The sequence below is a fragment of the Lissotriton helveticus genome, chromosome 4_1, assembly GCF_964261635.1.
Source record: "Lissotriton helveticus chromosome 4_1, aLisHel1.1, whole genome shotgun sequence".
Lineage (NCBI taxonomy): Eukaryota > Metazoa > Chordata > Amphibia > Caudata > Salamandridae > Lissotriton > Lissotriton helveticus.
The window spans coordinates 1,212,756,892-1,212,773,224 of record NC_136063.1 but is presented as its reverse complement, the minus strand read 5'-3'; positions in this window follow the sequence as shown (position 1 = coordinate 1,212,773,224).

The following is a 16,333-nucleotide window of genomic DNA, read 5'->3' as shown; positions in this document are numbered from 1 at the left end:
AAACCTTGGTGATACCAAGGTTTATCTGCGATAAAAATCGCCGCAGCTCAGCGGTAAATTTTTGTCTCTAACCAAGCAATAGCGATAATTATCGCTATTGCTTGGTAATATGCCCCTTTGTCTGTTATTAGTTCTATCTCCTTACAACTTCACTTAATGATGAGTGTGCAGTGTGCTATAGCATAAGGAGAGCTTTGTCAATACATTTAGTTACACAACGAATACGATGCCTATCCACGTTTGTGTCACACTGATGTATGATTATAGTAGCAACATACAATCTACTGAAAATGAGTCCTAGCAGTAGTTTTTTGTTCCTTTTCTAGTCCTAGACAGATGCAGATTAGATGCTATATTATTCTGATAATAATGCAATATTATTATTTCTGATTTGTTTTCGCCTATCTCTAACTGGGTTAGGACTCCCTCGAAGTTCATTGATCAGGCAGATGATTGGCCGTTAGATTGTCAGGTAAACTTTTTCCATATTAGGGATTTTAGTGAGGCCTCACATGCCGCCCTGACGGCAATTGAGGAATTGCATGAGAATTTTGCGGTGTACATGGTAGGTAAATTTAATGCACAAAATATTTAAATATAACAGCACAGTACAAAAATGCTTATAAAATAACATTTATCTATGAACTTGAATGTTTTACATGGTGTTCATATGTTACCCGGTTCCATATTGCAGCGCAGAGTTGGAAAGAACAAAGGAGCATATTATCAAGGACTGGTGTTAAAATTAATGCCGTTTTATCTGCAGGAAACTGCCGATAAAACGGCGATAATGGGCTTGATAATATGCCCTTGCTAATTCACATAGAAGCCCATGTTCTTGTGTTAATATGGGCTTCTATGGAATTAACAAGGGCGTATTATCAAGCCCATTATCGCAGTTTTATCGGCAGTTTCCTGCCGATAAAACGGGGATAATTTTAACACTGGCCCTTGATAATATGCCCCAAAGACTTCTGGGCGAGGTCCAAAGAGTTCCAGAAAAGTTCACATGCACAAACAGTCAGCCACAATCATTCAACACAAAGAAACAGATGCAGAAAAAACAAGCAATGGCAAAGACACTAGGTCTGAATTTTTTAATGTGCTAACGCATGAGAAGGCGCCAAAAGGAGTGGACAGACAGATATTTGTAAACGAAGTCCTCACGCAGTTAAATGCAAGCACTGAAATGGAAGTGGAAGGACACACCCGGACAACCTACAACATTAAGTGAGAGAGCCAAGAAGTGATTGACAAAGCCTTAAGCCAATGGGTGAAAAAATAATGATCAACGAAAGCAAGTGGTTGAAAGAGGTGGAACCAGGGCCCACTCTACATATTGCAAGCAGTAGGTCTGCGCAATAGGTGTGCTGCGAAAACCGAATCAGCACTACCGAATGTCACATTATAAATCATCACAAATCATCTAAGTAAATCACTAGCATTGAACTTACTTTGTTGGATTATTTGACAAACAGCAGCAACATCTGTTTTGGATACGATTCCAAATTCGACATTGTCGATTGACAGCACTTTCTTTGTTGGCAATGACACCCACAGTCCATTGATTTGCGGTCAGTTGTGCATTCACTTCATGGTATGAACAGAATCTTTGTTGACAAGAAGTACTCCATCTACCAAACCTGTAATTGCCCAAATTTAAATTTCAAGAAAATTCTAAGAACTTCACTCTTGTGGTCTGTATTGGGTGACTATGGACAACTTTATGGTGAGATACTTCATCAACAGGGAAGCAAACAGTTTGGGTCCGTTTGAGCAAGTAGTTACAAAAATTAGCGTCAAAACTCAAAAAATGAACAAATCAATATCAATTAAGCAAATCTCGAAAATGTCTGAACTTATGTTTATTGGTGTACTGGAATCTGTACACCCAAAACTGACACATTGTTCTCATCTGCCTGCTGGGATAATGGTTCTCTTATTTGTGGAATGCACCACAAAACACCCAAGATATACATTAATCATTATGCACATGCCTCATAGATGTATCATATGTGCGGTGCAAAAACTGCCCAGATGTGTATTCACACCATCTTTAACTGTCAAATTCCATGCAAACTCTAACTCTTCCAAGTGGAATGTGCACCACACCGAGGCCTACAGAAATGTGAAAGTTGTGTAAAACTGTGTATGTGCCATCTCTGCGAAATTCTAGGTCACAATGCAGGACCAGGGGGTGACCATGTCAACAGTCCCATTATTTACAAACACAGAGGGACATTGTCAACCATTAGTGTGCAACACATATCAATGGGTGATGCTGAAAATCAAGCCACAGGCCACGAAAATGGAAATGGACACTTGTTGCTGCTAATCAAGGATCAGGATTTGCCGGGAACAGGATGTGGGTGGAGGTGAGGTCAGTTGGGCAGGGGAGACAGCCATTACAACGCAACATTTACAACGTAATGCCATTGATGGAGCAAGGTGGCAAAACAAAATTTTGTGTACCCCTTGTGAAGTCAATGTTCCATAACATTAACATGTACTAATGGTGTGTTGTGGATTAATCAACAATAGTATAAGATGCACATACATGAACACGTGGGAAAACTAATTTTGCTTGCATGAAGCAATATAATTAACTAATTTGTGTTATTGTGTTGTGAACTAATGCATAGCTTAAATATAAATAAACGCAATATGAATGTGCTTATTGTACACGTTATTGTGCTAGAAAGTCGTCGGATATGTAAGTATGAAACGCATTTATGTGGCTTACCTGCTAGGTAATAACTAATAGGGAAAATTAGTATGGTGGGAGGTAAACAGAAGGGCTTTAGTTCCATATTTAACATGAATTTGTGTTTGTTTCTATGATAGTTCCAAAAGTGGCCTCTGAGGCCTACAAAATCATGGTTGCTCTGGCTAACTGCGAGCAAGTGCTGGATTGCGCATGCGTGCCCAAAGCCTGCCAGCGAGAGTGAGCTTCCTGTACTTGGATGGGGAGTTCAAGGATACCTTGCCCTGGAAGCCAGGATGGTTGCCAAAATATGGATAGTCAAGTGTTCCAAACGTGGGAAAGAGATGAGACGTTGCGAGTCAAGGAAGTGACCAGGCCAAAGACTGTCCTAAACAGTACCCCTTTATGATTTTGCTGATTCACCGTGAATATGATGTTATAATGGTGAGGAGATGCTCACCCATCCCAAATTGTCCAATCAGAACCCAAATTGGTGATATTAGATACTTTTTAGATAGATTAAGTTAGTAAATTAGTGTATAAAAACCCCTGATTTTGCTTATAGGGGACCATTGGATCAATGGGGTTGCTTTTTCGATTTCCTCTCGAAGTGCTGTCGGATTGCAGATCGATTCCTGGATGTAAGATACTTTGACTTATTTTCTTGTTTGCTTTGCAGGACTGAAGGATAAGATGAGGGCGTTAGTTAGGGATGTTAGGAGAGAATGAATTTGGAACTATCTATTCTTTGCTAAACTTTTAACTGACTTCTAAATAAATGACTGTTTTATGAGCTCTAAATAAAATGATCATTTTGAAATAAAGTTTAAGATTTTTGCTGAATAAAGAATTAATCAATGCCTAATCGTCAGACATATTAAAATTTAACTTTTAATAAAATTGGGAAAATGGAATATTAAAGCTGGTCTTGTGATTTTCCTACGCCTAATTGTCTTTCTAGCCGATCCATTGCCACAATGGTGGTGTGTCTGAATAAAATTCATGTTTGTTAATACCATGGTAAATCGTATAAAACTGTAGGTGTAAATAATAACTGGTTAAATAGATTTAGACATTCCGCCAAATGTTACAGCATTATTCCTATGTGTTTTACCAAAATCTTTGAACCGAATTAAGTGAACAGAGTAAAAGTGCAGTGTTATGGGCCCCACTGACGAATGAGTGTGTGTTCAGAGGTTTCAGGGAAATGGTAAGTACTGATTAGAAATGATTTTTGGAGTTCCGCTGTAGCAATTATATCTTGGTAGCAGAGTAGTGGTTGCTAAGGAAATTAGCTAGGGTTATGTATAAAGTACTATATAGAATTTAATGTACGGAATTATGACTAACATCTGTTGAGTTCGTATTACGTTATATGTAGTTCTGAAAAGGCTTCCAAGTGTTGCGTGAAGCTAATGCCTCTGTCTGCAGGCAGAGGAAGTGTGGCAAGTAAAGTCGCACAGTGCATTGGTCTGTTTCAAAAAAGGAGTATCGTCGTATACTGCGATGGTATTGTCGCATATCACTGTGTAGGGACATTAGGTGTGAAAGGATAAATGTATAGTGAAGACAGTCTATTAAATAGTAGCCTTCAAGTACAGGGATCATTGCATATCCTGATTAAAACTTACTGCTGGGAGAGTAGTAGGACTTAATAGGCTTGATAGAAGGGTAAAGGAGTGGCGTCTACTAACGATAGAGGAATTCTGTGGTGGGCTAGAGGTAAGCGCTGCCTACTGGAGATACAGAGTTCATGTGTAAATGAATAGGGATTTCTGTATGAACGTGTGTAAATGAAATTGCAATACGCGTTCTGGTGAAACTTTGGGATTGTCTCTAAGGAGGTGAAAAAGATCTCTGTATGTGTTTTCCTGGAGAAATGAGTTCGTTATTGCCTGATAGAAGGGTAAGGTAGAGGGTAGTGCTACTTTATCGACGAGTCTAAAATTCTGTGGAGGTAAGCGTCGTCTACTCCAGTTACAGAAAACTTGTGTGATTGAGAAAATCTATCACTTTATTAACGAATCAGGCAAATGGTATTGTTTTGTGTAAGTTACTAAAGGATTTTGTAAAATATCTAGTAAATACGGCTTCTTGAAATAACCCTGTAAAGGAGGGGTCAGTCAGCGCTGCAGAAGCCGGAGCGCTGGTGACGTCAAAAGTGTCGCGCTGGGATTGGTCCTTGTGACCAAGATGGAGTAGGAGCTGATTGGTGTATCACGAAAAGCAGCAAAAGCGATTGGTTAAGCACTATAGTGACTAATCGTGTTCTAATTGGTACATTAGTGCGAACTGTGCTGTGATAGGTTGGTTTTACGGAAACAGCAATAGAATAGTACGCGATCTTTTGAAAACAGGAGATTTGTTGAAAATGGCTTACTACTATTATGACGAAGACAAGAAGAAACCTTCATGGTTTAAAAAGTTGAAAAATGTGTTTGTAAAAGACAAAGAGGTAGTCACGAGAGAGGGAAAATACTTCCTTCGCCAAAGACACCTGCTTCTCATATGATATCAAATTATGGTTACCATACGTGTGTTTGGTTGGAGAATTGGGTACGGTATACCAAGAATGATGGTGTGTTAGCTTTTCCAGAAGGAGGATCTTTTGATTTGGCAATTTTGAGAAATCTGAGACAGAATGATGAAGCTTGAACCGAGACCTAGACCGACTCAATTTGAGGCACTGGTTGAATGGGAAGATGAGATGCATGAACTAGAAAGCGAGAGGTTAACCAGACATATCAGACCAAGAGGTAGAGGTCGATATTTGTGGGGAGAAACACATGAGAGTAGAATGCGTAGATGGAGAAATGGTAACATGTGTGATGGCATGTATCCCGTTAGATTAGTGGAAGAATATGAGGGACGGAAATGTACAGAAAAGAAAAAGAATGTGGAGATAGGGAACCAGAGTTATGGTGAAAGTGAATCAGAGGATGCTGTATTGGAGGAAATATTAAATAGGAGGCCTCCACCATATCAACCAGGTTCTTTATGGACTACCCCAAATGCTCCAATAGCAGATGAGAGAGTTAGTGAAACACCGAGACAACCATCAAATTTCCGAGAATTCACTGAAAGAGTAGAAACAAAATATATCCCAAGTACACCAATAGGAGAAGCTCGAATTTCGGGTACTCCTTTACAAAGTAATGACTTGCATAAAACTGTGCTAAGTGCTGAAAGGCGAAATGATGTACCGACAGATATTTCTGATTATGAACGTTCTGCACATGAACTGATTCAAAACCTTACTAAAAATATGGAAGCAGTAACTGTCCCAGTAACAATAGGACCTGTGATACCAGTATTCGAAAATCAAAGAATAAAAGAGCCAATCTTAACAATTCCATTACAACAGAGTCTGCAGAAAGTAAAAGAGAATATTTATACTGATTTGTCAGAAATAAGGCGGAATATAAATGTAAATCCACCTGAATTGACTTTTAATCAAAGTTTGTCATGCAGGTACCCAACAGGAGCAGAATCTGACTCTGCAACCCCAGAGAGAAGTGTACATAAAATAGATTTAACGCAAACACCTGTAGGACCATCAGATAAAGAATTGAGTAATTGGATTAAAACCTTAAAATTAAAAGAGCAGGAATCAAAAGTACTGGATTTGGCAAAATTAAAAGTAGACATGGAAGAATTAATTATTGGAACTATTGGAACAGCCAGACTTAAAACATATCAGAATGATGAGCTCATATTTTTGTGTAAAAGCATAACGTGGAAGGCCAAAACGGTGTATGATCAGTTGGAAGAATTGGCAGGTGAATATGGAATAGAATTTTCAAAAATAAAATCCTTGCAGAAAACATATCGAGTAGATTTTGCAGAAAGAGACATTGAGAACATGAATTCTGCTGGAAGGTTAGCACAAATAAAAGATTCGATTGTGCTGTTACGAAAATGGGGAGAAGTAAGTAAATGGAGGGTTAAGTGGGCAAAGAAGGAAGAAGAAAATAGTGATAAATCCACATTAGCTTTTCCAATCAGGGAAAAAGAGACAGTGACAACTGAGTTTCCCATGAGAGAGATACCTGGAGGAGGATATGTACATGTTCCTTGGAGAAGACGATATATTGTCATTTACAAATGATTTTCCTAGGTTGAGAGAGAAACCAGTGGAATGGTATCGACAAGTACACAGATTTGTAAAAGTGTCAAAAGTTTTATGGATCGATTTGGATGGATTGTTTGACATAGTGGTGCCAGCAGACCTATGGACAGAATGTAAAATATCTGTAGATTGGCCAAGGGAAGAGTATCCCAGAGATAAAGTAACAGGAGCTCCATCACCAGACGTAATGCGTAAGTACGAACAAGTGATAGTGTGGCTGAAAAATAAAATACCACCAAAGGAAACTGATTGGGTGAAAATAGACAGGACCACACAAGAGCCAAAAGAAACTGTACACTCATTCTATGAAAGATTGTTGTTAGTTTTCAAACAGTATAGCGGTTATGAAGAGCTGAATGAAAAGGACATGAGTCACTTTATATATAGATTTGTATATGGTTTGAGACCAGAAATTTCAGACATGATTAGACACAGCATGATAGGATGGCAGTCGAGCTCAGTAGACAAAGTACTGAGACAGGCAAAATACTGCAGTGAAGAAATTGATGCAAAACAGAAAAAGCTGAAAGAGAAAGCCATGTGGGCACAAGTGAAGGTAGCGGAACAACAAGTAGTGCAAATGGAGAGTAAGAATACAGGGAATCAAGGTAGTTTTAAAAGTAAACCTAAATTAGTAGGGAATATTGATTAATTGAAAAAGAAATTTCCATGTTTCAATTGCGGCAAGTTAGGGCATTGGAAGAAAGAGTGTAAATGTCTGCCTAGACTTAATGGAGAAAATACATCATTGAATCCGCAGGTGCAGTTTGAGGTAAATCAACCGCAACAACAGCAGATAGCAAATCAGCAAAGTCAGGTGCAACAACCGCCTCTGCCATACAGTGTAAACCAGAAGAGGTACAGTGCAGAGACAGGATTCAGCGGAGGTGAACAGGTAAAAAGACTGCAAAGAGTGAATGCGTGTCCTCAGTATTGGTTACAGGAGGAGGATGGCAGTGAACCGGATGAAAGTTTCTGACGATGCCTGAGAGAGGAAGAAGAGTGTGTGCTTGGAGCCACTCTTTTTTTTTATTTTTTTTTTTAACTTTTATTGAGCAATAAAATAAGAGTTACAGAGATGGGCCTACAACCACACGGGCTGGCCGCTAATAGCAACGCACAACATAAGTAGCGAACGATCATTCCCGTGGCCGGGCACAAAGAATGTACCAATTATTGCTCGAAGCATAGGACAGGACATAACAATTTTTATATTAATCATAAAAACAACAAACTCTAAACAAGGCGAGTGCACAGTAATCAAGTCAGCCCAGAAGGCGGAGGGGAAAGCAACTAATCAGGAAGACAAAAGCAAAGCAATGAAACTCGGCATGGCCGGGGGGGGGGCCAGCGGGGAGGGCAGGAAAATCCTAAAACCATATGAAAAATTTTTCGGGAACGTCAGCCTAGGGAGATAGGGGAACATCGGGAGTGTCAACCAAGGGAGGGGCACAAATATCTCCACGATATGCATTCCACTGACCCCAAATCTTCGTCCACGCCCTGGGTCTGCCCCTAGCCACATAGACGGTCTTCTCTCGGAACATGGACCAGTCCATGTTATCCTCCCACACCGAAACTTCGGGAGGTCTGGATGCGCCCCAAAGTTGCGCAATGTCCCGCTTCGCGACCATGTATCCCAAGGTCGCCCATCTGGTCTGGGCCACAGAATAGTCGGTGGGTTCCCACACGTTCAACAGGCATCGTCGGGCCTCAGGCCGCAGGGTAATACCAGTCACAACAGTCATCACCGCAAGCACATCAATCCAGTAGGCTGCTACCACCGGGCACTCCCAAAGAATATGCAGAAATGTAGCACTCATCCCACAACCACGCTTGCATAAACCATCCGGGGAAAAACCCATCACAACCAGACGCGGACCAGTTACATACACCCGGTGGAGGATCTTAAGTTGAACCAAACGGAGACGGGCGGGGATGGCGACCTCTTTCGGAGAAGAGAGTGCCGACTGCCAATCCTCGTCATCCAAGTCCAATCCGTCACCGACCCAAACCTCCCTAAGTCGGACCAATAAGTCAGCGCGATTATTAATCAGTTTCTTGTAGATAAGGGAGATAGTGCTATCGGGCAGGTGTCCATCCAGTATACGATCCTCAAGGGGGGAGGACTCGGGCAGGGTCACATCGGGAGTCAGAACTGAGGCCAGGGCATGCCGGACCTGCAAATACCGAAAAAACTCTCTATCACTCAAGTCATATTCTGCCTTAAGGGCCTGGAAAGACTTCACTCTACCCTTCACACAGACGTCACCCACTTTACATATCCCAATCATATCCCAGCGGTCAAAGCCCTTAGTAGACCAGAGACACCCCAAACGTTCAGAAGCATAAAGCGGGGTCGCCATTGTCAGTCGATTCTCCCATCCCAAACTCACATTCGCGGCGCGCTACACGTTGACTGCGATCCTGGACGGGCCCACAAGATGGCGCCTGGCCGATCTGGAATAAAGCGCTCTATTAAAATCCCCTCCCGGCAGCTGGAGTCTATCCATCTCAAAGGCCGGATCTCGACCCGGGGAATACATTGCGTGGTTAATGGCAGTCAGCTGGGCAGCCCAATAATATCTCTTGATATCGGGGAGCGCCATGCCCCCGTCATACCAAGGGATAGTAAGTTTCGCAAGGGCGATACGTGGACGCCCGTCCCAGATCAGTTGCCTTTGAAGACTCTCGATCTCCCGGAAATAGGTAGCGGGAATGTCGTCATAAGAATTTTGAAGCGCGTATAGGAATCGCGGCAAAGACATCATTTTAAAAAGGGCAGCCCTGCCCAGAGGAGACAGGGGTAGCTTACGCCAACGGGCCACATCCAGTCGCAGTCTAAGAAGCGGGGGGAGGAGGTTACGCTTAAACCGGAGTGAGGAGTCCAGCGTAATAAAAATCCCCAAATACTTGAAGCCAGATTGGACAACCTGGATAGGAAACCTGTCCGGTAATGGGGGCAAAACACCCGAGAGAACATATACACAGGACTTAGCCCAATTAATAACCAGACCCGAGTTAGCACCAAACGAAGTAAGAACGTCAAATAAGACATTTAAAGATTTACGCGGGGAAGTAAGATACAGAAGAATGTCATCCGCGTAAAGCGAGAAGCGGTCTTCAAAATCCGGTGACCAACGGATCCCTTTGAGTGAAGGTTCCCATCGAAGCCACGCAGCCAACGGTTCCAGAGCAAGCGCGAAAAGCAACGGAGACAGGGGGCACCCCTGACGGGTCCCCCTACCAAGACAGAAGGTGACAGAAACTCGACCGTTTACCACTACCTGTGCCAAGGGTTCGGCGTATAACAACTTCACCCAACCAATAAACTCAGGTCCAAAACCGAATTTCTCAAGAGCTGCCCAAAGATAGGGCCACTCTACCGTGTCAAAGGCCATCGAGGCGTCCAGCGAAGCCAAAATGGCCGGCTCCGTCAGAAGCCCCGCCCTCGCAACAGCTCCGTGGAGACGGCGTAGGTTAAGAGCCGTGTTGCGATGTGGGATAAATCCGGATTGATCCGGATGAACCAAGCCACTAATGACCGTCAAGAGGCGGGTTGCCAGGAGCTTAGCCAGGACCTTGGGTTCAACATTCAACAGGGAAATGGGCCTGTAAGACGAACAAAGGTCCCGAGGTTTACCTTCTTTGGGAATAACAACTATCGTAGCCAAACGCTGATCATATGGGAGAATACCCCGTTCGCGGGATTCCAAAAACATGGTACGAAGATAAGGCGCCACCCCGTCAGGACGTAGCTTGTACAATTCAATTGGCAATCCATTCGGGCCCAAAGCTTTGCCTGAACGGAGTGAGCGAATGGCCGTCGCTATCTCGTCCGTAGTAAAAGGGGACTCCAAAGAGACCCGGTCTAAATCAGAAACACTGGGCAGAGCTATATCACGCAACAAAAGGCGAGAGTCATCAACATCCCGTTCAGACACAGGGGTATAAACCGCACGAAAATAATCCGCAAAACATTCAACTATTCCAGCCGGGTCTGTCACTCCCACGCCACTCGAAGTCTGAATCACAGGCACCACACGATTCGCCCTCTCCGTCTTATCCAACCATGCCAGTAATTTACCCGCTTTGTCCCCCACATCATACAAACGACCCTGTTGCTCCCGAAACATCAGTTTAGCCGCATCTGTGACCAAAGACTTATAAGCAAATTGTTTCAGACCCAGGGCGTGGAGTTTATCAGATGTAACGTTCGATTCTAGGTCAGCCTCTATCTCAGCAATCTCCCTCTCAAGGTCTACCACCTCCCGATTCCTCGCCTTTTTGGATTCGGCAATAAGGGAAAGGGCCTGCCCGTGAATCAGGGTCTTAAAGGCCTCCCACAGGGATACAGCAGAGGAGACGGAACCCTCGTTGTCTAAAAAATAATTGTCCAAAGACTTAATCAAGAGATTGCGGGTCTCGGGGGAGGTGAGGTACCATGGGTTGATAGGAGCCACCCGGCCCGCCGCCTCCACCCCCACCTCAAAACAAAGCCAGAGCGGGGAATGATCAGAGATGCCCCGGGGGAGGTGCCTAATCTCACGAACCGCTGGCGACTGCGCCGCAGGCATCAGGAAATAATCCAGTCTAGACAGACTCCCATGGGCCCCAGAGTGGAAAGTGTATTGAAGCTGAGTAGGATGCATAAGTCTCCAGCAATCCACCAAGCCGAACGTATCCAGAAACCCACCCAGCCACTGTTGGGCCAAAGGGGTGTCCCTAGGGGGGTGACGATCATGTAGACCGGAGAGCACAGAATTAAAGTCACCTGCTATGAAGAGAGTACTATCAGGGAGGTTCAACAACACACGGCCCAAATCGGAAAAGGTAGAGGTCTGTAGACCGGGGGGCACATAAACGGCAAACAAGGAAAGGGTTCGACCCTCATAGCGACCCACGAGGACGGCGTAACGCCCCCGATCATCAAGGATCACATCATCAATAGCTAGGGGGAGGGAAGCCCGAACAAGGATACCCACCCCCCTGGAACCCGTGGTAAACCCCGAATGTGCGGCGAGGCGATAGCCCCACCTATTCATTGCACGACATGTATTGCCTACCAAATGAGTCTCCTGTAGAAAAACAATATCTGGAGACAAACGTCGTATACATCGCAACACCACACCCCGCTTAATACGATCCCCCAGACCATTAACATTCCACGAAATAAACCTCAACCCGCTACCCCCCATCCCATACAGCAACGCCGCAACCCCCCTCCAATGAGCATGACATCAAAAACATCATTAGCAAGATAGAATCGCCTTGAGAACACAACACACAAACATTAAACTTCCCGGCAACCAACCTCCCAATAATCGAAGAAACACCCCCCACCCTGCACCCCTGCAAGAAGCTAAAAAGCCACCCCAACATGCAGTGTGCCTGTCGCCCAAGAACCCCCATTCTACAAAAAGACCCCGGAGGAGGAAAGGCTCTGACCCACCCGCCACCCCAACAAGAAAAATAACAAAGAAAACACTCAGACAGCAGAGGCACTTAGGCATAGAATCCCAGAAGAAGTTACTTTACACGAGGACCCGGGCATAAACAAACAGTTCAGCTCTCTACACCACCCTCAGCACCACCCGGGTGGGCGGCGGACTCAGCCGCAGGAGGTCGGTCCGGCAGGGAGTCCAGCCAGTCATTCACAGAATCAGGCCGATCAAAGAAAAAGGTTCGTTCATTGCACTCAACTCGCAGCCTGGTCGGAAAAAGCATAGCGTAGCGCAGTCCCATGTCCCGGAGACGCTTCTTGACTCCACGGAAGCCCATACGCTGTTTCTGCACCTGTTGAGAAAAGTCCGGATAAAAGTTCACCGTGGCATTCTCAAAGGCCACCGGGCCCTTCACACGTGATGCCTGCAGGATTGCGTCCCGATCCCTATAGTGGAAGAGTTTCGCAACAATAGGCCTCGGCGGGGCGCCAGGCTTACCCTGGCCTCCCGGAACACGATGGGCACGCTCCACTGCGAAGAACTTACTCAGCCCAGACGGAGAGAGATAGTTCTGGATCAGGTCCTCAACCAGGAGATCAACAGAGTGCGGTTCTGGATTCTCCGGAACGCCAACCACACGCACATTACAGCGACGTGCCCTGTTCTGAAAGTCCTCCAAGCGCCGGGTCATGAAATCGTTCACCCTACGGAGATTACCAATCTCTGTCTGTATCTCCGAGACGTCTGCCGTGAGGCTGGATGACTTGAGATCCAATGACTTCACCTTCTCATTGGTTTTAGATAGGTCGGCCCGAATCAAGTTCACATCAATGGCCACGGTGTCGATTTTGCGGGCCAAAGCTTCATATTGTTGACCTATCGTTTCCTTCATGCCAGAAATGGCGCCCATGATGTCCTGCAAGGACGGTTCCGTTGATGCGTCCACGATGTGGTCAACCGCACTTGGGCCAGGCAGGGCGGCTCCGGGGGACCCCTTCGCATGGGTGTAATGGTCCATAACGTTAGACTGGACCGGGCCCCCACGCAGGGGCGTCTTGGTCTTTCGTGTCTCTCGGTCCCCTCTGCCCGCCATGTCGGAAACCGCGCCACCAGGAGACTCACTCGACCCGATGGAAATGGCCACAGGAAAGTAGGGCGTCGGGACCAAAAGGCCGCTGCAAGGGTACCACTAGGAGAGGACCAGCCTGAAAGGAGAATAAGCCAGCCAAAGGCCCGACAGCCGTACCATGTGCCGGACCCAGCCCAGGCCAGACTCCCCTGCCAGATGTCTCAGTCTGAGGCAGAATCGAAACCGAAACTTAAGAGGGGGACCCACAAGTCCAATCCCCCTGCCGTTGTTGTTCAACTCTGAGACGGCCAGAGAGCCTCACCCAGTCCCGGGCGCACCCCAAGGGCGGACCCCGAAAGTTCGAATCGCCGTATCTTCGGCGCCCCGGGTCCAAATCAAATTCCAAAAATCACAGGAAGATCAGCCCAGCGTCCTCTACATAAATCCTCGTGAAGAATCAGGATATGTTCAGGATATCATGCCGGGAGTGGCGGGGGTCCGGAGAGCGCTGTGCTCACGCGGCCATCACGGATGCCCGCCAAGCTCCTCCTCCCTTGGAGCCACTCTTGAGGTAGATCAGTCTGGTCCATTTGTGAGTGGAAAGGTGAATGATGTAGAAATAACTTTCCTAGTGGACACTGGTGCTACCCGTTCTACTGTTAGATCAGTGGAAGTTCAAAATCTTCCTCTCTCGGGAGAGACCATTCAAGTTGTAGGTGTAGCTAATAGACAGATAAAAACTCCCTTGACAAAACCAGTTGAAATAGAAATTGGAACTTTCAGAGATATGCATCGATTTGTGGTGTGCGATAGTAGTCCTGTTAATTTGTTAGGTAGGGACATATTGTGCAAGATGAACTGTGTCATATATTGTTCACCGCAGGCATAGAATTACAAACTCCAGATGAGGATAGCTTGTTTAAAATGACAATGCTTATGATTGAGGCAGAGCAGAACAAGCTATTTCCTGTTTTTGACAGAGAAAAGATTCCTGTTGAACGGAAAGAGGCAGTGAAAGAAGGAGTATGGGATTTTACTAGAAAAGATGTAGGATTGATGAAAGGTGTTGATCCTGTAAAAATCACAGTAAAGGAAGGTGCAAGTTACCCAAATATACCTCAGTATAAGATGACTACAGAAGTAATTGAAGGAATAACTCCAGTGATTGACAAAATGATTGAGCAGGGAACACTGAGAGAAATAGAAAGCAGTCCTTGTAATTCACCAATTATGGGATTGAAAAAGCCAAACGGAACATTTAGAATTGTGCAAGATCTTACAAAGGTTAACAAAATTGTTGTCCCATGTTGTCCGATTGTTCCGAATCCAGCAGTGATTCTGTACCAAATTCCTCATGATGCAGAATGGTACACTGTGATTGATCTGTGCAATGCGTTCTTTACTGTTCCATTGCATCCAGAAAGCCAACCAATTTTTGCGCTCCGATTCCAAAATCGTATCCTAGCATGGTGTAGAATTCCGCAAGGGTACACTGAGAGTCCACCAATTTTTAATCAGCTGCTAAAGAAATCATTAGAAAACTTGAGCATGCCTGGAGAGTCTGTGTTAGTACAGTACATTGATGATCTTTTGGTTGCATCGAAAACAAAGGATGCATGTGTAACTGACACCGTAGCATTGTTGAATCATTTGGCTTGGGAGGGACATAAAGTGTCTCTATAAAAACTGCAGTTTTATCAAAATGAAGTACAATATTTAGGTCACAAGATTGCTAAAGGGATCAGACAAGTCACAACAGAAAGAATCGAAATGATACAAGGAATGCAGCCACCAAAAACTCCAAGACAGGTGAGAATGTTCTTGGGAATGGTAGGTTATTATAGACAGTGGATTAGTGGATTTTCATTGATTGCAAAACCATTACAGAGACCGACAAAAGCCGATATCAGAGACCCCATTGTTTTGACCAAAACAGAAATGGAAGCATTTGAACAGCTAAAAATGAAACTATGCGAAGCACCAGCTTTAGAAATGCCTGATTATGAGAAAGAATTTGAACTGTACTGCAGTGAGAGAGAAGGATGTGCATTATCAGTGTTGGTTTAGAGACATGGAAGACTGAGAAAACCAATTGCGTATTTCTCAGCTGTTTTGGATCCTGTAGCAAAAGCTTTGCCAGGATGTCTGAAAGCAGTAGCAGCTACTAGTGTAAGTTTGGAGCAAAGTGAAGGAATAGTGATGGGATTTCCTGTGAGGGTGTATGTACCTCATTCTGTGGAGATTCTCCTCACTAGAGCCAAAACACAATATATGACCAACAGCAGAATGACCCGATATGAGAAAATAATTTTGGGAGCTGAGAATGTGACCATTACCAGATGTGTAAATGTTAATCCTTCTACATTGTTACCTGACACCATTGAAGTAGAAGTAAAAGGTAAGCTTGATCACAAATGTTTGGATGTTCTGTAATACTGCACAAAACCCTGACCAGATATCAGAGATGAACCTTTACCTGAATCAGATTTTGTGATGTTTGTGGATGGATCATGCCTGAGAACAGAGAGTGGTGTTCTAAGTGCCGCTTATGCTGTTTGTACTGTGGCAGAGGTGTTGGAAGCATCTTGTCTGAAAGGAATTCATTCTGCTCAAGTAGCGGAGTTAATTGCTTTGATACGAGCATGTGAATTGGGAAAAGAGGTGAAAGTAACCATAGTGACTGATAGTCAATACGGTTACGGAGTTGTTCATGATTATGGACAGCTTTGGTCTCAAAGAGGTTATTTGACCTCTGCAGGAACACCTATTCGGAATGCTGAATTTGTGAAAACACTAATAGATGTGATCCATCTACCTGAGAAAATAATTATGTAGATGCAATTGCAAAGTATTGTGTGAAAAATTAAATTTCAATCAATCGAGAAAAATTAAAAGAACATGTTCCGAGTCCTTTAATGCTAACAACTGTAGTAGAGACTTGGCATGAAGTGAAACAGATACAGAAAGAGGCAGAAGCATAGGAAAAA